The sequence below is a fragment of the Urocampus carinirostris genome, chromosome 6 (assembly GCF_059441175.1).
Source record: "Urocampus carinirostris isolate Australia breed hairy pipefish chromosome 6, RoL_Ucar_1.0, whole genome shotgun sequence".
Classification (NCBI taxonomy): Eukaryota; Metazoa; Chordata; class Actinopteri; order Syngnathiformes; family Syngnathidae; genus Urocampus; species Urocampus carinirostris.
The window spans coordinates 33,266,805-33,294,427 of record NC_142354.1 but is presented as its reverse complement, the minus strand read 5'-3'; the positions used below and the strand labels follow the sequence as shown (position 1 = coordinate 33,294,427).

Genomic DNA, 27,623 nt, shown 5'->3' with positions numbered 1-27,623 from the left:
TTGAGATTAAGGTTACTCCACGTCATCTCATGCCCCAGTAAGATTTTGTCACAGCAGTGCATGACATGCTGGCATACCTCTGTAAATACATAAGCTGCTACCAAGTAAAGTGCATAAAGGATTTGGGTAGCATTTAAAAAAAGTACATGCATTTGATATTTACCACGCCATCTCATGTCACAGTAAAATTTGTCATAGCAGTGCATGACCTTTCTGGTATGACACTGCAAATACATAAGGTGCTACCAAGTAAAGTGCACACGAGATTTGGGTAATATGGAAAAAAGTACATACATTTGATAGCAATATCCGTGACTTCAAGGACTTGGTATCTTAATAGGCTTTCTTTCCATAATCACCAATAATAACAATTAACACCAGCACCAGGTACTGATACCTGTAATACATTTGAAAGTTTCAATTTCTATTAACTATGATTCTCCAAAACGTGCTGATACCGTGAACTAATATTGCGTATTGCCCCTTTATACACAGTTCTTGGCCATACCTCTTGTTGAAGACGTATCTTAAAGCAGTACTGATTTTTGAACATAGAAAGATGTGATTAAAGCCTGAAAGTGAGTCAAAAGGGAGCAAACCTAGGCTGATGGTTATGTCTTCAGAATAAAACATTTAGTCTCAGAAAGCTTAACTGCCCTAGCAAAAGGGGATATGTTTTGACTGTCTTGCTATTAGTTCTTAAATGGATCTGGGTTTTCCACAGCAATCAGATAAACACTAAACTCTATATATATATATTTCGAGCCATCATACTATTTCATACCTCGAACCTCTTGGTATTCTGATTTTATGTCTAATTTGATACATGATTATTAAAGTTTGACCGAATATCGGGCAGGCCGATTATCGGCACTGATAATTGGGAATTTGACTGACTTTGGTATCCTATTAGTTATTCGTTCAACGCGCCGAATATTAAGCACAACACCGAGCAGCCAGGCCATTCTCCTCCTCTCCTGCCTTCTGTCTCTGACGCTACCCGTCCTGCGTCTTCCAATTGGATAAGCTACCGGGGGCAAAGCCACTGAGGCAGGAATGTGTCTCCACTCCACACTGTCCGCACTTACAACCAGCAGACAGGAGTAATAGTTAGGGCTGTCGCAAATATTTTTCATATTTCGCAAAGATTTTTCACATTAACAAATACTGTCTTTTTTTCTATCATATGGGTGTGCCTTTGTGACAACACTTATTTATTTTGGGCCTTGACTGAAAAGTCAAGTAAATGTCGACAACGTGCAGCGATGCACACGCAGAAGCAGCCAACACCAGTGTTGTGTCTGATTCCATCTTCCCTACACTCGCCTTCACTAAAATGTGCAGTTGGCTTACCCTATGCTTCTCAGCGCTGTGCTTCTGATAGTCTTGTGATCATAGTCTGTATAATGTGTTTAAGAAATATGGATTGTCGTGATTATCTTTTCTATCTAATGTTTATCAAGACATGTTCATGTACACTGGAGGCGATCCAATGTAGCCAAACGCTATAATATTCACGACCACAAGTAGTAATACACAAGTAGGCTTTATGTAGTGTACTTAGAGGCCCGGTCACACAGCCTTTCGCGGGTAAAATTTTGCGATATTTTTTTTGCCCGTGGTTGCCCGCGGTGGAAAATGTACAAAATTGGCCGGCGACTGTTCCGCGTCCTTATCGCGGGTAACCGCGGCTGCATCGCTGTGCTGCCCGCGGTTACCCGTGGTCTAAATTTTTGAGCAGCGCAAAACTTTTTCGCGCGGCCAACCGCGTGTGAATTTCTTACCGCGTGTAAAGCACGGCTGTATCGCGTCTGTATCGCGAGCTCAAAGCGTCCAACAGTGTCTGCTTCACGGGCAGAAATTTCTGGCCGTGATTCAGCCGCGATACGCCCGTGAAAGGCTGTGTGACCGGGCCTTTAGTAGCCAAATTGTAAAGCATGTTTATAGTGTGCTATAGTAGCCCTATTGCAATGCATGTACGTCATTGTTCACGGATTGCTGTAACCAGGGCACAATTGTGAATGAGACCCTGGTTTTATTGGATTTCCCTGTGTAAACAAATGTTTGAATTGCATTAAAAATCTGACTCCCCTATCTAGTGTTTGCAAACTAAGCCTCCACCAAACATATTGTGTTGTGTGGCTCTGGGGGACAACAGACGAATACCACACTTATTAGTCATGTGAAAGTGAAAGATTAGTCATGCTAATTGTGTTGAAATTCAAATTTATTGTCTGTGACTTTTCGCAACGCTTTTAATGTTTTACTTGTAACAAATATTCTTGGTTTCCTTTTGCATTATTAAAACATTCTTATGGCAACTTTTAAGCGTTTAAAGCAAATGAATATCGGCTCCAAATATCGGCCTCCTCTTAATGTTAATAATCGTATCGGCCCTGAAAAACCCATATTGGTCGATCCTTACTAATTATGTATTGTGCCCGTTTTAACCACATTCATCTACACTCAGAAAATATGGAAAAACTTTCAGTATGTTTTGGGAGATAAAAAGTGGCTTTTTTGCACAATGTAAAAACAGATGACTTTGCCCAAGGATGCTTTTACTTTAAGATGAATTGGCATCTTTTTGCTATGAGGAATGTATTCTGTTTTTAACAGCTCATAAAACAACTTTCTAGCACTTTAACTTCCTCCTTGCGGACGAATAATCCAACATTACATTCATTTGGGATTTTCTGCTTCATGCGTCTCCACTGGGACTGTGTTTTATGTCAGGGAACTATTCCGGTATGCTCTGCTTGGTAAGTCAGCTGCATTGGAGTTGGCGTGACAGAGTGTGTCTACTATTTTCAAGTCTGCCATAAATATGACCAAGGACGAGGTTATCAGCACCTACACACACACACCACTCGGTTTTAATTCAAAGAGGTGTTTGCTTGTGTTCAGAGAATTGCAATGGCAACAAACAAACAGAAGCTCTCATTAATCAGTGGGAATCAAAACATAGCATTCAGGTCACAGCAGCTAACACAGGGGAGCGAAACAAAATAATTGGAGGACGGAGCTGTTCAACATTCAAAACGTGATGTGACAGACTAAACATTCTCAATAAAATAGAAATCGCACATTTTAATCATGAGATACACGCGTCAAATATTGTCTTGTGAAATGTTGAGGTATACAAATAAATTAATAATAATGATTGATAGTCTGGCTACCTTTTCGTCGATTAGAAATTCTAGATCTTCAGGGTTTCCTCTGAAACTGTTAATATTTACGTTGTAAGTTTTATTATAGAAGACCAAGTAATAATTGCATGTGTTTTCAATTAAAATCGTGCATTTTACTTGAAATATTGGTCACAGTTTGCTAAGAGTAATTTAATATCAGGAGTTACACATTTTGTTATTATCTTTTTTTTTTAATTACTGACCATTTTGGACAGTTAATTTAAAGAAATTATTTGTGGCCCTACATGGTTGTAATACTAAAAATATTTTTCCCTTTTGAAAGTCTTAAAAGCCTTTTATTTCTGACAAGGGATGTGCCAAAGTATTACATAAATGATCAAGGATTTATGATAGCTACAGTAATGATTTTAAAGAGTTTTCTGTTTGAGGATAGAGGGGTTGATGAACACAATTGTAGTTAATCTTTTTTTTTTTAATCATTTAATCAACGAAAAATTATTAATTATTCAAATTGGCATCAAATTAGGGGTTCATACAAATTAGAGCGCTCAACAAGGAATAGAAGCATGCAAGATGATATTTGTCCTTGCAGGCAGTACCAAAAAACGATACCTATGTATACAAAAGTAAATTTTTCAAAATAAAGTGGTACCTCTTCTTATGAGCACCTCTGAACATAAGAATTGGCAAACTGCTACTGGCCAAAAAATACATTTAAAATAATTGTGCTGTAAACCTCTTTTTTAAGAGTTACAGTAACTTTAATTTCAATTGCGCAGTAAGTGCTTACGTAACATCATCAGAATCTTGTTATCATACCTTTCAACCTCAGCCTATCACTCCCTGTTTTAGTTCCCTTTATTAAGCGATAATGAAACCTTACAAACACAACGCGTCATCTATTTACTCACAGCATTACAAACTATGTAGAATACCGCGACAATATTAGCAAGCTATGATGACGTTGTTGTTTGATACCAATGACCGAGCCGATCCAGATTAGAGCCGAAATGGGCAAGACGAGATCATATAAATATTTGTTCATATAACATTTGAAATGACCAAAAAACGTATGAAATATGGGAAAATCTTAAAAGTTGCCAGACATGAAACTCTCCTTCCTGTGCACCACACGCACACCTTCATTACGACGACTCCATGGTAAATCCCCATAATAAACTTGTTTCTTATTTCTTTAATGTCATCATATTCAATTTATGACTGCATTTTTTATGTTTAATGACTAACCTAATGTGTTTTTAGCGATCAGGAAGATGTGTTATATGGCTAATCAGGATTCACTTGGATGCTTTTGAGAGGCCGGGAACAGGACCAATTAGTTTTTAATTATTTCATATCGGGAAAATTTGCTCGTTGTACAAGCAATTCAAGCTACGAACACGATCCTGGAACAAATTGGGCTACCATGAAGAGGTACCACTATGTCTCCGTTTATCTGTCTCAATTAAGAATGACTTGGCTCCAACAGTCTATGCCGCCACCCAGTGAGAATGAGCAAACAGACAGACACAAACGTCTTTAAAAAGCAATACATTAAATGGGAGGGGTCACCATGGCGATTATCTCCCGTCACAAGCAATCAGTGCACACATCTCGCACACGACTTCCTGGGCGGGCTTGGTGAATTCCAGGCAACAGGGGAGCTGGACAAGATGCTTCCCAATAGATAAAAGAGATATATCAACAAACAAGAGCACAGGAAAAGGAGCGCACCCTTCCTTCCTGTAATCTTGACGGGGACATGCTCTCAATAACGCTAATGTAAGCGATAGGATCATCCAAGTGGGCCAGGAGTTAGTTCAAAGGCAATACTGTAGTGCCAAATCCATTGTAGAAAACTGAGTCATGACACTTATATAAAAGGCTTTGTTATCGTAAAGTACAAAAAAGGTAATTGCCTTTGATGAGAGACTGTTAGACTGTTTAAACATTTCCATCATGTCGAAACAAGGGCTGCCGTAATTTGTCGACGTTGTCGAAAAAAACTTGATGATGGAAATATAATCAATATGTTATATGGCTAATCAGGATTCACTTGGATGCTTTGGGAGGCCGGGAACAGGACCGATTAGTTTTTAATTATTTCATATCGGGAAAATTTGCTCGTTATTCAAGCAATTCAAGCTACGAACACGATCGACAATAAACTTATTTGTCGACTATTGCCGCGACCGCCTTAGACGCTATTTCAACAGAGTTAGGCATCTCTACATGAATATTACCTTTGCAAAAGCGTCTCTGTCATTACATACAGAAATGACGTTGTCAACATCAACTACATATACAAAATCTTTGGGAGCATTTCAGCCTGGGTATGGCGAATAAAGACTTCTGTACTTAAGTTTACAAAGCAGACCTTGCACATCATGGCACAAACTTGGTAATAGAATAGAATAGAATTTACTTTTATTGTCATTCTTTTGTAACAATGCACACAGAACGAAATGTCGATACACCTGACCCGTACAGTCAAACTGTAGCGAGCCGATGCAGCCGCAGCCAAACAGGGCGCAGCCATTTTAGTCATTAGGTGACCAAACACCCCAATTCCAACCCCTTAATGCTGAGCGCCAAGCAGGGAGGCAATGAGTACAAATGTTGTAAGTCTTAGGCATGTCTCGGCCGAGGCTAGAACCAGCGACCTCCCAGTCTCAGAGCGGGCGCCTAATGCACAAACATTTAAAAGCGCACGTCGGACATGGTCATTGTACCCATTTTTTCTTATGTTTCTTATCAATTGCTACATGCTTAAATCAATTGCATGATAAACATAAGAAAAAAAAGAATGATCCGATTACCTAATTGATCGTCTAAATCGTCGGTCTATTATAACAGTGGTTAGTTGCAGCCCTAGTCAGAGCCCTACTTTATTGGTCACAATGAGACAATTTTGCATGTAAGAAATAATAATATGGCTTAACCAAAATGCATAGTTGTTATAATTTTTTAAAATTATAAAATATTAGATATGTTGTCAGCCAGATGCCAGAACATTGGCTATTTAGAAAATTCAATGTTTAACGTTTTTTTGGGCAATTTTCAAACACAATATAAGCTCAAATACTGAATAAATTATCAGGAATCCATGTTTTGTGATTAATCGATAATTGTTTGTCTCAGCCTTACTGAGCATTTAACCAACATTTGTGGTTGACATACATTTAGATTTTGTTTTAGACAATTTGTTTACAGCATGCTAATTAACCAAAAATAGGATCATTATTGATTCATTAAGATAAACAGTAGAGACGCTCCTCTACTTACAACCATTGAACTTCAGAAAAACGGTAGATTTTTTTGCGGGATGTCGGAAAATATCCGGACGTGCTGTAAGTTAGATTTCATATTGTGTGCACCATTTTCCAAGTACAGGACAGTACTGTAGTGCTTCTTTCCACCACTACCGGCGTGTGGCGCTGTGAGAGGTCACCCAGCATCCACCCCAAAGATGAACTCCGCTTTCTCTCTCTAGTTCATGTGTAAACATTCTATACTGTATCACCAGTGCGCTAAGAAAAATACATTTTTATTGTTTAATATCTCGTGCAGCCATTCAATCAATATGTTTGCTGTAAAGTGTAAAGAATAGGCGAGACGTTTTATTTGAAATGAAAGTGGAATATGGAAGCTTGATGCTGTTGAGAAAATGGTTGGATCGCTTTTTCGGCCACTTTTTATCACGGAGGAGGAAGTCGCCTAACTTTTGAAGGCCCATCTTCCGAAAGTAAAGCCTTAAACATACTTATAAAAACCTTAAACATAAATTCCATACAAAATATAGCACAGAAGCAACTTACAAACAAATTCAGCTTACGAACGATCGTCCGGTACCTATCTCATTCGTAAGTAGGGCAGCGTCTGTATGTTATTTCAAGTCTCCCATGAAAGATGACTAAACCCGCTTGCAAAAAAAAAGTGTTCCACGAAGAACCTGAACCAGAGCAAAAATATTATTATAATGTATTGATAAAGTAACTCTTACATTTCAAATTAGTGAACTGCATGACATTATTCTCTTCACAGAAGAGACCCAAAATAAAAACAGTGAATTTTCATTAGCATGTGATGCATTGTCATCAAATATATTTATGAAATCCCGCCTGTTTCGAATAGTTCTTCAACTTAACATGCCATCGATGAAAGGCAGTCACAATTTGTTGGTGAGGTGAGAGCAGTGCATACTTTACTGCATGGATAGATGCTGAATCACAACATAGCTCCCAAGGGCTCGCTTTTGGCGGGTATCGAACGTGGAACTGTCAGGTCCGTCTGAGACGCAGTATCCGCTAAACTCAATGTGGAATCGATGTTTTTCCACACAGAATCTCACTTTGTGATATTGAAGCGGTAAATCTCTGTTGCGCGGCAATAACATCTGCCACGGAGTCCGCTTCGATCACACTCGCTTAAATGATGCCGTTGAGGTGCGCTTGATATGTTTTATGTGATATGACTAAAGTGTCAGTGTGTTTTATATTCCCTGCGAGGGAGCAACACGCTGTAAAAGTGCAAGGCTGTATTTTTACCGCATGGTTTATGAAATACTGACTATCATGACCAGTGTTTGCATTTGGATACATAATTTCAAATCACAAAATTACTCCAGAACCAAACTTACTTGTTTACTCAAGTCATTTGAAGACACACTCATCGTGTGCATTTGCTACAAGCTACTTAATTGGTTTTGAATTTAAAACAATACGATAGGAGTACCTAAAAATGTGTTGGTTATTATCATTCCTCAGCTTTTGACTACACAGAAAGTAGGCCACATCCATAAGTAGCATGGAAATGACATTGGTTTTAGTAGGACATTTGAGAAGAGTTGCACTATAATTAGCATTCCACCACACGTTATAATTACCCCGTGAACACTGACCCACAGAGGTTTGTCAATTGTACGCTACGTCTCTGCAGGTAACGACTGCGTACGGGGTCGCTGTAAAATAGAATAAACATAACACACCATAATGTGTGATTGCTCAGTTTTGTGCCGGTAATGTAGCTGGTGTCATTCGTGGGCAAATCCTTCAGGAAATGTTGCAGACGCCAGCAATTCCCAGACGTTATTAGCTGTGTGAGTACACGTTTTTTTTTCCATGGTGCCAAATACTCAATGAAGAGAGACTAAAGAAAAATCTGCATTTAAACATGTTCCTGTTGAAGATAAAATATAAATAAAGCAATGTTTCGGTAAAATTGTAGTGATTAAAAATAATTTATTGAAAGTGAGAACTCATGGTTTGAATTGCATGTCTCACTTTATCTTTTAAACATGAGCAATTCCATCACATTTTTCGACCTAAGTCAACTGGAATAGGCTGCTGCTCACTAGTGACACGAATAAGAGCAGTAATGTCAAACATACGGCCCGGGGGCCATAAATTATCTGCCACATCCGGCCCATTGAATGGTTTAATCCGGGTCACCATAATGAGTATGACAAAAAAAAGGCGAGTTTCTCGATCATTTGTATCAAAGGTTATAATAAATGTAGACCAAATGCCCTCTCTGACCGCTAAAGGACAGTATTGAGTCAGTTGGTGGTGAATTAGTTCAGGTAAAAAACTGCATTCACTCAACTGTTTAAATAAACTAGTTAACACATACAATGCAATTTTTTTGACGCATTTTATGTGAATAAATGTGTGGTGTTTAGAAAGGATCCCTTGTCAGCCGTAATTAGAATATGTAGGGTAGGTTACTAATGTAGGCTGAATGATAAAGCATAATACTGAAAAACAAAGCTAAATTTTAAAGTTGACGTTCTTTTACTGATCCGGCCCGCTCGAGAACAGAAAGTCTGGATTTAGCAAAAAATAAATCAACATCCTTGAATTACATACTGGTGCTATAGAAAATTGGTTAGAAAATAGTAAAAATAAATTTGCATTTTGACAAATCAAAGTAAAAGCCACATTGCGTCCGAAGTTAAGCCTTTTTTGGTTGCTGGGCCATAAGCCAAAAGCCAGGTTTTGGGACAGAAAGCAATTAGACCAAGACACATGAATACATATCGATGCTTGAATGCAGTTAATTCTATAACAATTCTGTTGACTTATTTCCAGTAACAGTAATTTGGGGTTTTTTGGGGGGATTAATGGAGTGCCATTTATTTCTTGGTAATCAGATTCAGATTCAGATCTACTTTATTGTCATTCTAGTACACGTGTATACAGAACGAAATGTCGATGGATCTGACTCCCACAGTTTCCCTCAGTGTCCTTCAGTGTACAGATATAAATAAAGCTGTATTGTGTTATTTACCATAGTGCCGATAGTGCAAGAAGAGACGCTAACCAGATGTGCAAGATGGGCAGTCAGGTTAACAAGTCAGGTACACAGGTATACTTTTAGAGAGAGGACCACAGAAAAACATACTCATAATGGTAAAAAACAATTCCAAAATAACGTTACCAAGAGTCTTTGCACAGAATTACCTTGAAAGAGAGCTCAGTTGCTCCTTGTCCCTGTAGCGACATGGAGCAATGACTACATTATTCATGATAATGCTAGTGGCACTAGGTCCTAGCGTTGCTAATGCTAGCTGCTAACACTGCTCAAGAAGTACAAGGGCCATAAATAATGGCATACTGTTATGACTATTATGCCTGCAACCGTGGTTAGTCTGACATCATCCTGTCTTATACAAGCCGGTCCCCAAATCAACTAAAAAAAAAGGAAAATGTTTGAGTGCCACCTTTTAAATGTACGTTCTTTCAAAAAAGTTAAAAATCTAAAGGAGATGGTCGCTCATTAATTATTTTCTTACATGAATGGGAGCACCTGTCCCCATTCTGGGCCAACCACTTGAGGGGGCTTTGCACAGTGTGGAATGGATCTGATGTGTTTGTGTGCACAGCGTAGTAATTCTCTGTTGTCTCTCCACTTTGATAGTGTGTTGTTTTGTGTGCCAAGAGTTTCAGAAACCCGGTGAAACCTATTCAACAATGCTAGCTTTTATTCACAATCGAAGGCAGAGTCAAACCTCTAGAGCCGCCGGTCAACAATTGAGCATTATTGGCACAAACATCAATGAAGTAGGGTCTTCAATAGAAAAGCTCGGCAATACAACACCGAAACAACGGAAAAAACAAATGCTTGAGCATGTGCCAGATTGTGAAAACTATTTATAATAAATCAATTTACAGACTTATCTATTTCTATAGTAGGTTAATAAAGGCTAAATAAGGCTAGTTTGTTAAATAATATCAGTAAAGTAAATAAATGATTATTCGCAGAAGTTTGAAACAAATGGTTCTCAAATCTGGATCTCCAAAATTCCCACAGGCAAACAGACGACATAGCATTGTTTTAAAGTCTGGTGCACTCTGGCGTTTCATCTCTTCTCAGTCGAGAGAAAAGAAAGCTAAATAAAGTTTGGGGAGACAAATGTTTGTTTCTTTTTGGCAATGTATTCTCTCCTGCAGCTGTAAGCCATAAAGATTGCTGGCACCCTCTGATTACTGGGAGGATTCTGACCATAGACCGACAGGGGAGTCAGACCAAACTGTTATAGTCCCATCTCGACAAGTACATATGTGAGGCAAAATGAGATTTTAGTGCCTCATCTATATAATCTTAGACTGGAGCAAGTCACAATCGAGTTTGTATAAATTATATAATTGTACAATCCTATTGGAATTCTGTTGTGTGGTACCACATTCCAGGCGGCAGGGCAGCTGAGTGGTTAGCTTGCTGTGGCACAGTTCTGAGGTCATGGGTTCAAATCCAGCTACCGGCCTTCCTGTGAGGAGTTTGCATGATTGCCTGGGTTTCCTCCGGGCCATGTGGTTTCCTCCCACATTTCAAAAACATGCATGGTAGGTAATTGGTGACTCCAAATTCTCAAATAGGTATGAATGAGCCCTACAAATGGCTGACAAACAGTTCAGGTTCTCCCCTGCCCACTGCCTGGAGATAGCTGAAATGGGCTCAGGCCCCCGTGACCCTAATGGGTATAAGCGGGGCAAACAATGGATGAATGATACCAGGTTTCACCCCTGTATTGAAAAATAGAAGGGGCATTTGTATACCACTGATTACAAAAAACAGTAAGTGTGCAGTTGGTTTTACAGATTTCTGATTATTTGAACACATCAAGCCTTCAGCATAGAAAAATTAATAATATTTTGACCTTTGCATAACAACATTATGCACTTTGAATTTTAAGATTGATCAAAAGAATACTGTTGATTTTTAGCATCATAATCATAGATGTAGATCACATTTTCAAATTTTGAAATCAAATGTAAAACAGTTTCAAAATATTAATAATAAATTAATGAATAATAAAAATATTTTGATTTATTACAAGTCAGTTTGGTTTTCATCAAATTACAACATTCCAGTTTGGTTTCGTTTAGTTTGATTTGGGCATGCCTAATCCTCGGCACATAATCCAAAATCCAATTTCAGGATTAAGTGGTAGGAGCAGGGACATTTCATTGATTTTTTTGTCTTCTTTTTCTTTTTTTCTGTCGGGGGTGTGTGATTAATTAGGAAAGATTGTATAGTTTTGTCTATGCTATACCTTAGCAAATAACGAAGACCAATAGAGGATTTGAGAAAACTAGAATCTACAAATTATGCTTTTATTTGTGAAAAATTGTAGACCTTGTGATCACGCTCGAAATCTTTCAGTCCCAGAACCAAAGTACCAGCCGTGATGATGCAAAAAAAAGGGGGGACCGCTGCTGAGTAGCTGGAGGCAATAGTGACCTCTCTTGACTATAGAAATAGGAAGACAGACTATAGTCAACGTAGCATCACCTAAAAATGCTGATTATCACACAGATATTTGGAAAATTTGACAGATATTGGAATTTGTATATTTATTCATTCAATGAGGCTCATGCAGGCAAAACTCTCTCTCTCTTGCTTCAGCCGCTGCCCTCTCATTCCCCCCTTCTCTATCCTCGTTAACTACCATATTTTCCGCACTATGAGGCGCACCTAAAAGTCTTCATTTTTTTCAAAAGCTGACCATGCGCCCTATAATACAGTGCGCCTTATTTATGGATCAATATTAAATCGCAAAGTCTTGCAACTAACTTGCAGCCGCCGACTAGATTTTCCCCCGAACGCCAAGTAGTCCGCGGTGTAGTTACCGGCGTTTCATTGGCTAACCAATGTGTCAATCATCATTTGAATCGATCACTATTGGCTAAAGTTATTCAGAGGTCAAGGAGCGGATCCTTTTTATCATTCACAAGCTGGCATAGGCTTAAGCGGCAAAACAAAGCCTGCAATTGGCCGAAAAAGATGAATGTGAATAGCATTTTGGGTTGACGGCATAGAGAAAGCATTTTTTACTATTTTGTATTTGTAAATATTTTATTCTCCTGGATTTACTAAACTCACGGATATAAGAGGACCATGGTTGTACATTATTATTGAACACAACGACTTCGGTGAGCTACTCCGGCTATATATTTTCCCTGTATCCTGTTTCAGACTGATCTTGATGTTTCTGTGATAAGCGGTGCAGATAATGGATGGAATGGAGTGTCTATTTTTAAATTAAACTCAATTCCAAGTGTTTATTGTCATATGCACAATAAAGTTGCGAGCGAAAAAGAAAATAGAAACTAAGGAATGGTTGGCATTTCTTGAATCCCAAGACTTTAACCTTCCGAATGATATTTGGAACGATGCATTTGAGTGACATCGTACGGACACCGCATCCGCACATGTTCTCGACACATATTTGCTTCTTTGCAAGCTTTCGGAATGTTAAGGGGGTAATAAGTTTGACTGAACTATCTGACTGTTTTGTCCACGTTCCCATTGTAGCGCCTTATAATCCGGTGCGTCTTATGTATGTCAACTATAGGACCAAAAACTATTTTTTTGGGGTGCGCCCTATAACCTTCAAGTGCGGAAAATACCGTACCCCTAGCCTTTTGATTGGATAAGCGACCGGGGGTGTATCCACTATAGCAGGAACAATAAGAGATGTCTCTGTCCGTGATAGAAAGCGATTAAGAGATATTGTAAAAAATGTAGTTAACTTGTATTAATATTATTCCGAATTGATCACATATGAAATTACAATAATTATGTTAGTGATTTCATCAGTCAGTTGGAAAAAATATATTCCCAACAGAAAACATGTTTAACAGATAACTTTTACAGATATTGTTTACATTTGAAAAAATATCACTGGGGACCTTTTTGGGGAGCCAGCCACGGACTACCCTTGTGTTCTATGAAGGCTAACCAGTGCCTGTAGGTGACCCTTGGTTTAGAGCGGGTCTCAAACCTTTTTTCAGGCTGAAAGCTACTTTTTATTACATATTAGCGCAAAGAGTACCCAGTTTCATATGCATTTCTAAAATAACTACTTAATGTTCATGTTTTTACTATGTTATTAGTAATTGTTTGATGTATGGTTAAATAGGCTCAGGCAACTGCAAGTCAAGTCATTTTTAATTAATCACAAAGAGTCTCAAAGGGCTAAAAAAAATATTTTATGACACAATCACAATGGCCCAGCACTGGTGAGGTATTTTCAGAAAATATCAACAGGGATATCGACTGTCTCTAAGGGGCATCCTGGTGCCCGCGGGCACCACATTTGAGATACCTGGTGTAGAGACTGAATCGTATTACCCACAGTGGGATGTGTTTAGCTTGCGTTTCTGTTTATAAACCACTTTCCTTAACAGTCTGACTCACATTAAATGTCTACGAAAGAGTTTTGGCGTAATCTTGCTGACAAACAACCCGGCTCAGTGATAATGTTTATTCTATGGTAGAACAATCAAATGAATGAAATTAAAACGAGCTGCGCAACCGACTGTAAAAGTGAAGGGCACAATCACGGAAGGGAAGCGTTAACCACTCGAGTATAACAAACAGATCATTACTTATGTGTCAGATTTATACGAGCCAATCATTTGCTAAATGATATGACTGAATAAGCAAAAATGTCAGCCTGGTCTTAGTCATCCTGAAGGATATTTTGTGAGCATAATGGGTCGCTTATAACAGATAAACTTGCCGTGCCAGTCGACAGGGGAGCAAACCTCAGGAGTCTTTACCCAAATGTCAATTTATGGAGACAAGCCATGACAAGAAGACAGAAAGTGGTAAAATAATGAGGAAAAATAGTCTGGCTGGTTTGAAGATACCCTGAGAAGTCATAAAAACCAAGGGCTGATGGGAAAAGGCGAAGGGAAGGGGCTGAAAACACCGCAGTGCCAGTGTTGGGGCTGACAGAGCATAATTAAAACGTGGCTGCTCTCTTCCAAGGCAGTCTGCAGGCGAGAACGGTACTCAGACAACGATAATCCTGACGCAATGTGATAGATGTCACAGGCACAAGATACATCTTATCTCCCAGTCCTGGTGGCAGCGTGGCTTCAAGCACCAAATGACACTTCAGTAATCAACTGTGGCACAGTGTTCATTGCATCAAGTCAATGACAATCACACTGCTGAACGCTTCCCCATTTTAGTATGGTAATATCGCTAAAAATGCATGCAAGGTTAAAGTATGTTGTGAAAAAAAATTGGATTTGTTTCAAAGTAGGATTGGGCCATAAATAAATTGAGTCAATTAATGTGTTGTCCTAAACCCCCAGTGTGTAAAATTGTACCACTAGATGGCACTGTATTGTCTAATGCACGAGTCTTCAACCATTTTCAGACTGAGAGCTACTTTTTGTCACTAATTAGTGCAAAGGGAACCCACTTCGATATTCATTTCCAAAATAACAACTTATCTTGTTACTACCATGTTGTTGCTATATTATCAGGTTATTTATTTTTAAAAGAAGGGCTCCAGTTTTGTAAAAAAATAAATTGCTATTTTTATTTTTATTTTAGACCTGTGTTGCAATTTTAATGGGATTTTCGGTTTTACAAAAAAAAGTGCATTTCTGTGCTTGTTTTGTTTTCGGTGAGAACTTAAACATAGTGACATGAAAACCTACCTCGAATTATGTCATAGAGACTTAGAGAGTATACGACTGTAACAAATAACTATAGAGCTACAAATAAAACCAGAATTGCAGTTGAACAAATAGTCTTTATTGTCCTAAGATAAAAGTACAACAAAATTGGAGGGCTACTCCTTTCAGTGTAAAAAACGATTTAAAGAGAGGCTGGCTAGCTACAAACTAGCATCGGGTAACCGCGACTTCTGCGATATCTTTGTGATGATTAAAATACAAGAGTCACAAATGTAACAGTTTTCCACTAGTGGTAGCTCATGGGTAATGGATCTGGCGTTTTTTTCGAGCCATGTTCGGCAGAGTTGTTAGCCTAGCTGTTAGCTTTCCCTTCCGACGCCGCCTCAGTAAATTCCCGGATGAGATAAAAATCCAGGCAGCACCTGCTGGTAATCAGCTATTATTTATGCTTTTCTGACTTTCCTCAGAGTCCACTTTAATCGATGAATTTATTTTCAATGTAACGAGCCATTAAAGCTACTAGCTGTGGCCTTTGTTGGTTGGTGCCATTAAACCTGCATCTGATTGGTCGGCGCTGTTAAACCACAATATTGTACAAACCTAAATTAACCATATGTAAGCCTTTTAGGTTGCTGTTTTAAAATAAAACAAACAAACATTGAATTTCTGATATTGATAAATTACAACTTAAAAAATATAAAATGTGACCCTTAAATAAAGCTGCTCAGTATATAGGAAAAATAAAGCAAGTTTAGAAAAAACACAAGTGTAATGTGAATAAAATTAACCAAGCATTGTTATCGATGCGAAGGCATGACATTTCACAGAGCTATTTTATCACATCTCATTTAATTCTTCAGAGGGTCTTATTGTTGAAAGTTGTCTCTGTATAAGTTATAAGATTGCCTTATTGTTAAGAGAGGAACACACACAATGCCAAATATACCGTTATTTGCTTTAGCCCAGCAAGCCACAGTATATGTTTTACAATGGTAAACACATACTAATAATGTATATGTATTTGAATATTCTTTCTCTTCCCTGCAGGAAAATACCCGCAACCAAAATACTGCCCTCCCTCCTTTCCTTGCTGATCCTAAGCAATGTAGTTAGTTGCTGGTAATCTTAAATGTAGCTTATAGTTCTATTATCATTGGTCGATTTTTCACATTTGACTTGTTTGAATTGTTCTATGTGTGTGGACACACACCGTTTGAACTCCAAAACCTTTGAGTTGTATTCATATTCGTAAGGTAATTTCTCGCCTTACTAATAATCTGCTCTAAATTTGCAAGACGTGTGCAAAAATGTGAATTCTACAAAAACAAAGCCTTTCAGTTAATAAATTACACAATACGTGTTTCTCTTTGTTTTCGCAAAAGGAAAGGAGATTTACATATTTTTATAAAGAGCTATTTCGAAATGTAGCTGTTCCTAATAAATTGTCTTTTGAATTCACGAAGATGCCTAAAGATTTTGAAAGGTTTACCAGCGGTAAAGAAGACAAGGGTGTGAACAGGTGGCTACAAAGCAAAATATATCGAAGATGGCAACCACTCCCCAACAACAAAACTTAAATGTGGCAGCCGCGTACAACGACAACCACATAACTTGTATTAACATAATGTGAGGACTTTTTGCCTGCAAATCCTCCGCAGTGTTTGAAACTAACCTGGCATGCATCTACTGCTGCTGCTTCGACTGTCTTAACCCCTTAACAATCATGTAAAATTCACCCAATCTAAGATGTGTCCAAAGTAAATTAAATGGTGTTCTTGAAGATGGATGTTTTTGTCTTTTTTGAAAGGTTAACACTCTGAAGTTTTGTCTGAGTAATAGAAGTGGGAACACACAAAAATAGGACATTTTTGTTTTCGTCTGAATTCTTTTTTTTGCAATCACATCCCTGCAGAATAGTGGAGCCTGGGCATCTTACTGAAAAAAAAACCCCTGGGACATGATTATGAAGCCCTACTCGGACACATGTCAGTTGTTAAAACAGTTTGATTGCAAATTGTTGAGAATCGTTAAGTTACAGATTTCAATTGACCACTTCACTAAGTGCACAAATTTGTTTTATCTACTCTTCTACTGATGTTTCTGCCTATCCCTAAAAAAGTGGAAAGAGGTTTATTTATGGGTTTTTGTCTGGACTATTTAAAATCAATTAAGCTCTGCTTAATTGATTTTAAATAGGGCATGTTCATTCCGTATGAATCAGCAGTATGTACCATAAAGGATCCCTCTTTTATTGTACCTTTTTTTTTAAGTTTTTATAATGATTAGACACAAAATTGAATCAACTTCATGCAAAATTTAAGAAAAAAGTAATAATTATCTGATTGTTCGAACACTCGTTTCAATAGTCGGTAGTGGTTAGTGCAGTCGTAATTATATGTATTAATCTATTTTTATTAACATACTGCCACATTTAAGCCGTTATTATCCTATCAATGTTCAACAAAGTGTTCAATAAAATTTGACATCTTGTAATGACCACCAATGGAAAAAAAGGTGTCGTTATTGGAATTTTGCAAGAGATATTATTTACCTCATGAGAGCATGCAACTTTTTGGCCATATTCTAGACTTTCTTCATAATTACTTCAGAACATTTTTCCTCAATACCAGTTTGCTATTTTGCAACGTGCATTTTGCGCACTTAGGGTAATGGAAACACACAAATGAAGTTCCTACTCACGACCGTCTATTCTGGTAGGGGGTTGTACAGGTGGGCTGAAAGGTCAGTATGAGACTGGAAATTGCAACTTACGTAACAATTGTCAGAAGTCAAGGGTGGTTTGGGCTCAGTAAGCAGGCTCTATTTTGTCATGGATCATTTCTTAGCAGAGCAGAGAGAAGAAAATTGCAATACCACAAAAAGAAGTTTTATTTTAGACTATATTGCACTCTAATAAACAATATGGGTGCTCATCCACTTTAATGGCAGCTATCTTCACTGGGCTTGTGAAGTGTTGTTCCTTTTATGAGAGCCCAAAGAAGAATTAAAATGGATAACAAGCATCTCTCTTCTCTTTGGTTTTGGTCCAATTCCATTAGAAATGTGTTAGGCAACAGCAGCTGCCGGGGTCTTTTTGTAGACCCACTACTGATGTGCAACTTGCCCCCACCCGTGCTTCTACATATGGTAACAAGTGTTAGAAGCAGGTCTCGTGCAATGCGGTGCAGCTCGACATCACAAGGCTCTGCGGACACAACAAAAGCAGAAAATGCTCTGCATGTTCTTTCCAATGAGTTCTGCTCAATTAGATAATCAATTGTGTATGTTTTGCCGAATTGTTTCCTAATGCAGCTTTTGTGAATGGAGCATTACAATGAATACCCCTCAGTGTTTATAATTGCTGCATTAATTAAAACCGATTAAGCATTATTATATTTGTGAAGAGGGACACCACTGTACTCCAATACAATGTCATGAGCGATTTTGTCTTGCTGAAATGAACAGGGATGAGCCACAGGTGATAAATTATATTGAGTCCACTGCGTCAGCATTTAATCACTGTAGCATTAAATTACATTCGCCAATTGCTATGCAGTTCTGCATAGGAGGTAGCACTAAACACATGCAATCATAAGGTACATTTTTCATAACGGTATTGGGTCATTTCAATCTACAAACAGCACACATTTGTGTTAATTGGTTTTGTTCAAATCATTTAGGGACGCAGTCTTGAATTCCATCAAAAATATAACTAAAAAATATCACCGAGTTAAGTTACTGAGCTTTGGTTTCAGCTAGCGACTCTGAATAATCATTGGGCCGATAAAGGACAGTTATCGTCATGATCGAAAAAATAGACCGTATAATTATCATAAATTCCGTATTGAAAGCCGCAAATTATTTGCTACATTTAAAACACTGCGGCTTTAACTATGGCGCGTCTTATTCTCCAGAAAAATAACATGAATGAGTAGCTCACAGAGGTCGAATTAAATTGTATATATTTCTGTTATTGTAAATCAGTTACTTGTACTAACCCTCATCAACAGGGAAAATACTAGAAAGATTCCTAGCATTTATGTTCTTTATTGTAAATCAGATGCCCCCCTACTTATGACCATTCGACTTACGAAAAACGGTATATACCAGGGGTGGCGAACAAGTTTGACACAAAGAGCCGACATTTTTAACTGTGAGAGTCAAAGAGCCACACCACCCGGTGGGTGGCTAGGTAGATAGATAGATGGATAGATAGATAGATACTTTATTCATCCCCAAAGGGAAATTCACATTTCCAGCAGCATCCCTGAGCTGAGACCAATACAATAATAAAGCAAAAAGAATACAATATACAAATACCCAGTGTGACGTGCAAATGCCCACTGTAGCGAGTTATATAGAATAACTAAATAGTGCTACACAGAATACATATTGCAATAAGATTCGGTAATATGCAATGTAGGTGGTGTGGTTTACTGTGGGCTTTTACTCTGCCGGGTAGAGTTAAAGAGCCTCATGGGATGAGGAAGAAAAGATCTCTTCTCTTCAGGTGGGTGGTTAGGTAGGTAGGTGGATAGAGATAGATAGATAGATAGATAGATAGATAGATAGATAGATAGATAGATAGATAGATAGATAGATAGATAGATAGATAGATAGATAGATAGATAGATAGATAGATAGATAGATAGATAGATAGATAGATAGATAGATAGATAGATAGATAGATAGATAGATAGATAGATAGATAGATAGATAGATAGATAGATAGATAGATAGATAGATAGATAGATAGTAAAGTGGAAAGAAGAGGCGAGCTGTTTCTTTTGAAATGAAAGTGGAATAAGAAAGCTTGATGCGGCTGAGAAAATGGTCAGAACGCTTTTTTGTGCCACTTTTTCACCTCGGAGGACGACCTATTGAACCGCATCTTCCAAAAGTAAGTTAAACTCAACTTTATTTATCTTTATAAAGCATATTATTTTATGAAATTTTTATTTTTTTCATTACTTTTTTTAGTTACTTATACAAGCCTTAAACATACTTATATAAACCTTAAATATACATTCCATACAAAATATAGCACTGAAGCAACTTACGAACAAATTCAACTTACGAATGATCATTCGGAACCTAACTCTTTCGTTAGTAGGGCAGCGTCTGTATATCGTTCATTTTCTATGTAGTCTTAGTGTAAGGGCCGAGTCTGTCTACATCAGCTAGAGGGCGACGTAGTGCTACTTGAACACACTGGTTGCTCATTAATTCAAGTAATTAAAAGCAGCGAGCACAAACATGTCCGTGTCGAATAGTCTGTTTGGATCAGTAGAGATTGTCATACCTCCCTCACCAACCAAGCTAAAATTCATGAGACTTTACCTTTTTTACTAGCTGCCTAATTTTTAGGACTGTGATTTTCTATTCTGTATTTAATCCCTCCTCTACTGGAGCGCTTTGTGCTTTACTCCCCTTTCCCAATTAAAAACTCTCAAATTGCTGCTTGTGTCGACACTTGTATCCTGCTTTGCATTAAAACAACTTGGTCACGTTTCCTCTCTATCCCTTCATAATGCATGAGAGGTATCGAAGAGCTAAGCCAAGATTAGTCGCATGGATCTGGATATGCAAATGCTATTGTGATTGTACAGGCTTCCGATCTTTAGTGAGTAAATTGAGTTTTTTTTCCCTCTCACTCTGTCTTGTATGTTATGCTTGAAAGCTGATTAGATTAAGATTCACAATCCTAGGTGCGCTCATTGATTAAGATTGACAGCAGTGAGTGGAGTCCGCAAACAATCGTCTTCATTGCAAAACTATGTGTTCATTTCAGTACTAGAAGTACACTAAATGTAAAGTACATATTTGAATGTTCTGTACTCTTTCAGCAAGTAATTACTACCATAACTTTGCTCCACGTGCATTGCTTTGAGAGACCTTCACGGCTGTAATTGGACAAACGTTACGTTTGCTCAACATGGTTTCCCTTATACGCATAAGCATTTCGATATTTATTTCGATTCATTAAAAATACTAATGTGTACAGCAAAGTAATTCCACTTGATAGGGATGAGTGATAAGATTTCTTAGTCAAAGCATGTGTGCCATTCAGTATTAGAGCATGTCTATAGTGTTTAGAAGCAATGTAGTAATCCCTTGTTTATCGTGGGGTTAGGTCCCAAAATGAGCCCACGATAGGCAAAATTTGTAAAGTGGAGACATTTATTGTTTTTTAGAATTATTTTTATTATAAAATGCATTGAAATCAAAGAACATAACCTTTTTTTAAATTGGATCAACAGGATACAAACATGGAAATATTTAAGCTTATGCAACAGTAATACAGCGAGGGTCTAATATAAAAGAAACAAACGAACAAACCAACCCAAAACACAGACAGCATCAACAACGACAGCAAGTAAAGAAAAATGAACCAAGAAAATAAACAGAAAAACAACAGTACCTCGTCAAACCTAAAAAAGGAGTAGATACAAGCGCTGCCCTACTTACGAACAATCGCTCGTAAATTGAATTTGTTCGTAAGTTGCTTCAGTGCCATATTTTGTATGGAATGTATGTTTGTGGTTTATATAATAATGTTTAAGGCTCATATAACTAACCTATATTGTTTGGTACCAAAAAATAAACATTTAACATTTAACAAACATTTGTAGCCACCCGGAGCTACCCGGAGCAATCCGGCTTCAACGCCGCTAAACAGAGACACGAAAGCCGGGGGGAATCGGAGAGGAGGCGGACTTGCTAACACGAGGTGGTGTATCCCTGGATTTTCACAAAGAAAAGTTTTCCATCTGCCGCAGGGATGTCGAACTTTTGGACTGGCGTGACGTCATCCACTCCGCTACAAGCACCCCTAGGGCATCATGTTAATTTGTTAATAAACAACGGGGTAGACTGCTGGAAGTGTGAATTTCCCTACGGGGATGAATAAAGTATCTATCTATCTATCTATTTAATGAAATAATATGCTCTATTAAGATACATAAAGTCAAGTTTAACTTACTTTTGGAAGATGAGGTTCAAAAGTTAGGCGACTTCCTCCGTGGTAGAAAGTGGGTGAAAAAAATCCGATCCAACCATTTTCTCAACTGCATCAATCTTTCTTAATCCACTTTCATTTCAAAAGAAACGGCTCGCCTCTTTGTTACACTTCACACCAACCGTATTGAATTCATGCACGAGATATTAAACGCTAAAAATGTCAAAGTTCTTAGCGCGCTAGCATGCTACAGATACAGTACACGTAGTATGTTTACACACAAACGAGGAAGTAGAAGCCGGATTTCTTCTTAGGGGTGGATACTGGGTGACCTCTCACAGTGCCACGCGGCGGAAAAAAGCATGACAGTACTGTCCTCTACTTAGAAAAAGGTGCACACAATACAAAGTCTAACTTACAGCAATGTCCCGATATTTTTCGACATCCCGAAAAAAATGTTCGTATCTACCGTTTTGCGTGAGTCGAATGGTCGTAAGTAGGGGAGCGACTCTAATGTAAATATGGATGGCTCTATTGTTCTTTTTCAGGCTCAAGAATTTGCACTGTATACGTCGAACATTTACATGAAATGATCTGAAATGAAATGATCTGCATTTATATAGCGCTTTTCAAGTCAATGACTTCCCAAAGCGCTTTACATTGTGCTTCACATTTCCCAATAGCGGCCGTGATCTGTGCAGCCATGCTTATTGGGGGTTCAGTGTCTTACCCAAGGACACTTCGGCATGTAACACGGACAAGCCGGGATTCGAACTGGGATCCCTTAATCCTAAAACGATCGCTCTACCTCCTGAGCTACTGCCGCCCTGTAGAGATACAGTGGTATCTCTACTTAAAAATGTCTCTGCATACAAAAGTTTCGGGTGACAAAGTACCTGAACGGGAAAATATTGACTCTAGTTACAAAGCCTTTTCAGGATACAAAGTTAAAAATACCGGGCAGTGCACAATGCCATTTGCCGCTTCTACTTGGCAACCCAGTGCGTATGCGTTTATCCCAGCATAGTCTTCATTTGCCCTTCCCGCTCTGTGAACACTTGGTCACTCGGTGTGTATGCGTGAATCCCTACATGCTCTTTGTGTCTTCTTACCGCTCTGTAAACAGTCTACTATATGGTACCGCGAGAAAGAGCTATCACATTGGAAACCACAAAATACACGCATACATTTTGGTAAAATGCCATAAAGTCTTGGAATTTGGAGAAAAGAATCACCTAGGATGTGTTGACGGGTGGGGCTATCGCTCATTATGATGACGTCTGCAAAAGCAGTTGTCATTGGATCAGTTTTCCAAGAAACGAGAGGCAAAAACACTGCTGAGGACCAGAAAACTGAGAGGCCAGTTAAAAGGTAGTTGAATATTTTTACAATTTCCTTTTTTCTTTGTTTTTTTTACATTGTGTGCCTCTCATTTTTTTTATTGAGCAGTAATTGAATTTTAACATTTATTTATTTTATGTTCTGATGTTCTTTTATGATTTATTAAAAAAATATCATACTTTCGCAGGGCTTGGAATGGATTAACATTCAGAAGGTGTCTCTACTTACAAATGTTTCAGGTTACGAAGGTACTCCCAGAACAAATTAAATTTGTAAGTAGAGGTACCACTGTATTTATTTATGACCAGTAAGCACTATCTTTGTGATCGTTACAAGCCAATCAGAATGCATAACACAATGCACAAAGCAAATGACAATAAAGGCATATTAAAGGCATATTCTATTCTATTCTATTCTAAATCTGTGAAGTAGTGAAACCGTGAAAAGAAAATCACATTATAGCGGGGATCACTGTATAGATGACATCAATAATACAAAATACATAATGATTGACTGTTTGATTGTCTGATCAGTTATTTGATAAAGGTAAGCTCTTATCTCTTCAACACTACCTTTCAGGACATGTTCTGTATAATGTTATTGTAAATAACAAAATAAAGGAAAACCAAAATATTTGTATTTTCTGTGTGTTTTTATTTTTTTCTAAATGTAGCATGCAGTTAAAAATATTATTCTTATAACTTTATCATTAGGGTGGTCCTTATTTTTCGACTTTTAAAATTTCATGCTCTGACCCCTTGAATATGTTCCAATATATACAAAACGTAATTAGGCAAAGTTTCATCAAAATCAAAGGATATTTAGAGGTCGCTCAAGGCCTCTGAAATTTTGGTATGAAAAATAAGGATTTTTCGCACATTATATCAGACCTAGTGTACAAAGTTACTTGTAACTTTTCTTGTGTTACAATTATAAGCAATGGACTGAAATTGGATGTTCTAAAACGCCGTACACATAGGGTTAAGATTTCCGTTTTTTCTCGAAAATTGCCAAAATTTTACCATTTTGGGAAATTTCAAAGTCGTTGAGCTACCTCTAAATATTATCCAAATTGTTCAAAATTGCACACAGTGTGTTTTTATCGATATAAGAACATATGCGGGGGGTCAGAGCCCAATATTTAAAAAAAAAAATTTTCGACCCCCATTAAGGACCACCCTATTTATCATTATTGGTCTCTAGAAGAGGGAACTTCTCTGCTATCAATATTTGTAGGAAAAAACAGTTATTGTGCATCCCTAGTATTACTCTTGATGGATCAAGAAATAACCGGCAGCCATCTCCATTGCCATTGAGTAGTCCCACAAACGGTAACGTGTTCTAATTTCATCACATTATGCCTTGCTCCAGTGCCGCTCGCATGCAACCATATGCCTGGCGGCACAGCCGCTCCGCTCCGGTAAGACAGTGAGCACAAGTACAAGACAAAAAGCTCCTGTGAGACTTCATTTGCACACAAAAAAAACTAAGCAAGCCTTCTTTCAATGGGGCCGCCCGGCTCCTTGCTCTAGCCTAAAATCTACTCGTTCCTCCTCGTGTGCTGTTGCATGCTAATGACATGGTGGGATGTTTTGAGAAAAATAGGCGATGAACCAAAAGCAAATGTGAACGTCTAAAAATGGACCGTGGATTTTAGGTTGAGGCTCCTCCAATATGGAACTGGATGTTATAATTGCCACTGCTAAGAGGTGTAATTTGCATGTTGTCACTGGTGAAAACAGACCGTTAAAACTGCAGCAAGCTCGGCTGCTATTCATAACAATCGAGTTAAAACAATCCTTCAAATCTATACATTGCATAACAACCAAACTCCAAGGTGTGCATCTCAAGGCTTAAACAGTAGTTTAGTGGGGCTGTCACTTGTCTCTAACCTTGTGAATGTTGTTGTTGAAAATTCACTCATGATAAAATATAATACAATAAAAACAGCAAGAAGTAACTACTTTAGCTATTGTTTGAAATAGTTAATTATCAATAAAACTGTATTCTACACAACTGTAGTATCTATTGAAATGTTTACTGGAGTACTCTGGGCACACATTATCATTAAAATCAATAATTACAGATAGAAGACTTACTGTTAAGAAATAATTTTAATTAAGCTTTATATTGGTATAGGGCTCAGATAGAGATTTTATTAAATCCAAAAACTATGAACTAGTATCACGAGTAATATACAATAATGTAAATAATAGACACAGTTAAATGTCTGTGTTATTCACACATTTAGAAAATATACATATGTCTATGCACTCTCAAGTGCTGCAATAGCAATTCTTTATTGGGCCGCGTCAATTGAGTTAAATTTCCAGGGAAACATGGGGTTTGGTGGTCGTTCGAAAGTTGCTCTCAGGTTTTCCAAATGTTTTGCCAAGTGCTTGAGGTCTTATTTTTTGTAAATCAAGAATTGTAACAATTTACATTTGCGCCTCAATATGGAAAAACATTTTGTGGAGAGCCTGTAAATTGTGAGACAAGAACCCCATAAACATGTTATTGTGACAGCCAGAACCGACGGTAGACCCAAATGTGTAACGTTTCACACCGAGCTTCAGTACGAAAGCAGGAAAAGTTAGGCGCGGGAAAACAAACGCCAGCGATTAGGTGATTGCTGGGCAGGAGAAGCAGGTAGCCCATGATATCGGAGCATGGTCAGAGGGCGGAAACGAGTCGAGCAGCTGGGACGGAAGATCAGAGCGTGGTCGGTGGACAGAAACAAGTCGGGCAGCTGGGACGGAAGATCAGAGCGTAGTCCGTGGACGGAAACAAGTCGAGCAGCCGGGACGGGAGATCGGAGCGTGGTCAGAGGAAGGAATCAAGTCAGGTAGCCGGAGACGATCGGAAGACAGGGGCAGACGAGTAGGATACAGGATAGGACGGGACAGCCGGGAGCCAGAGTCAAAAAATGCTTGCCTTGCATGTGCGGAGGTTTGCTGACGGACTGACAAGGAGTGAATCAGAGTGTTGAGTTTCAATAGGAGGGGAACTAATCAGGAAACGAGCAGCAGCTGGAGCCAAATGAGCGGGCACAGGTGAGGGCAATGGGCAAATCATGACAGTTAATTAGTTAGTTAGTTAGTCCAACCACACTCTAGAATTTCCAAATTTCTGCTGAATGTTTTTTTGGGTGGGCCGTGACCACTTTTCTGTTGCTACTAATTGTTTATTCTATTAGTCTTGGAAAGCCTTAAGTTGGTTTGGATCGTTTTGCCAGATAAAACAAAGAGTAAAAGTTTAAGAACTGTGTCAAGTCAGGCTGCATTCTCCCCGCTAGCTTTATCTCCAGTTGTACCCCCTAATAAAATACCCTCTTTAGTGAGATTCTATACAGCCAGCTGGTTCATACATAATGTAGAAACTATTATGGAAGCGTAGTGCGGCAGAATTTACACTTCAGATTCCAATGTAGTGGTTATTGCATATCCAATTTTCCTGACTGTCCATTTACTGTATATCACTGTTTACATTTATTGCTTTATGCCCACTGGTTAAAATTGAGGTAACATTGGCATTAATCTCCGTGGCTGCCGCTGCAATCTATTATTGAACAATACATACGCATGGCATAGAAGGCGTTCACAGGACATGGTTTCACTTCATTTACTCTGGTTTGGCGGACAACCAATGGGACTTCAGAAGAGTAGAGGTTGTCGCCCTCCCAAAAATGCAGAAAAGCATCCAGCATCCACGTCCCAGCCTGCCACTGTCTTTCATCTTGGTAATCTTTATTACACCATTGCTCATGGCAAACAGATCGAAGGTACTGTGTCAAGTGTGCAAGTGCCAATTAGGTCCCTAACCCAAGCAATCTGTGGTGTCCGTGTAACATATTAGCACATGCAATATTTACGTTGGGTTATAATTAAAACTGATCTCATCCTATCAAAATGTAAAAGGCCAGACACGGAATTTCCGAAAGCTAAGGAGGTTGCACGGAAATGCGAACAAGTAATTTATTTTTCAAAGGCTGATATTGATTAAGAGCATTGTAGTCAGACGACTCCAATACATCCAGGATAACAGTTGCAGCACAGTGTGCCTGCCAGACGTTCACTCACATATTCACATTTTTTCTGCAACACTTTTAAAGGTGAAAAACATGTTGTGTCATGATTACTGATTCGGGGCACCAGCGGCTGCCCCGGTGGCGCCAACAGCCCTGGTCGCTGATTGGCTCCTTGCCACTTTTTAAACCCCCCGACTCCCTGTTAC

The 27,623-nt window shown here is 38.4% G+C and overlaps 1 protein-coding gene across 1 annotated transcript in view; it reads right to left on the bottom strand.

Moving 5' to 3' along the window:
- The window catches only part of ppp1r16b (protein phosphatase 1, regulatory subunit 16B), a 91,429-nt gene that overhangs the window by 32,506 nt on the left and 31,300 nt on the right, over positions 1-27,623 (bottom strand). The window lies entirely within an intron of this gene.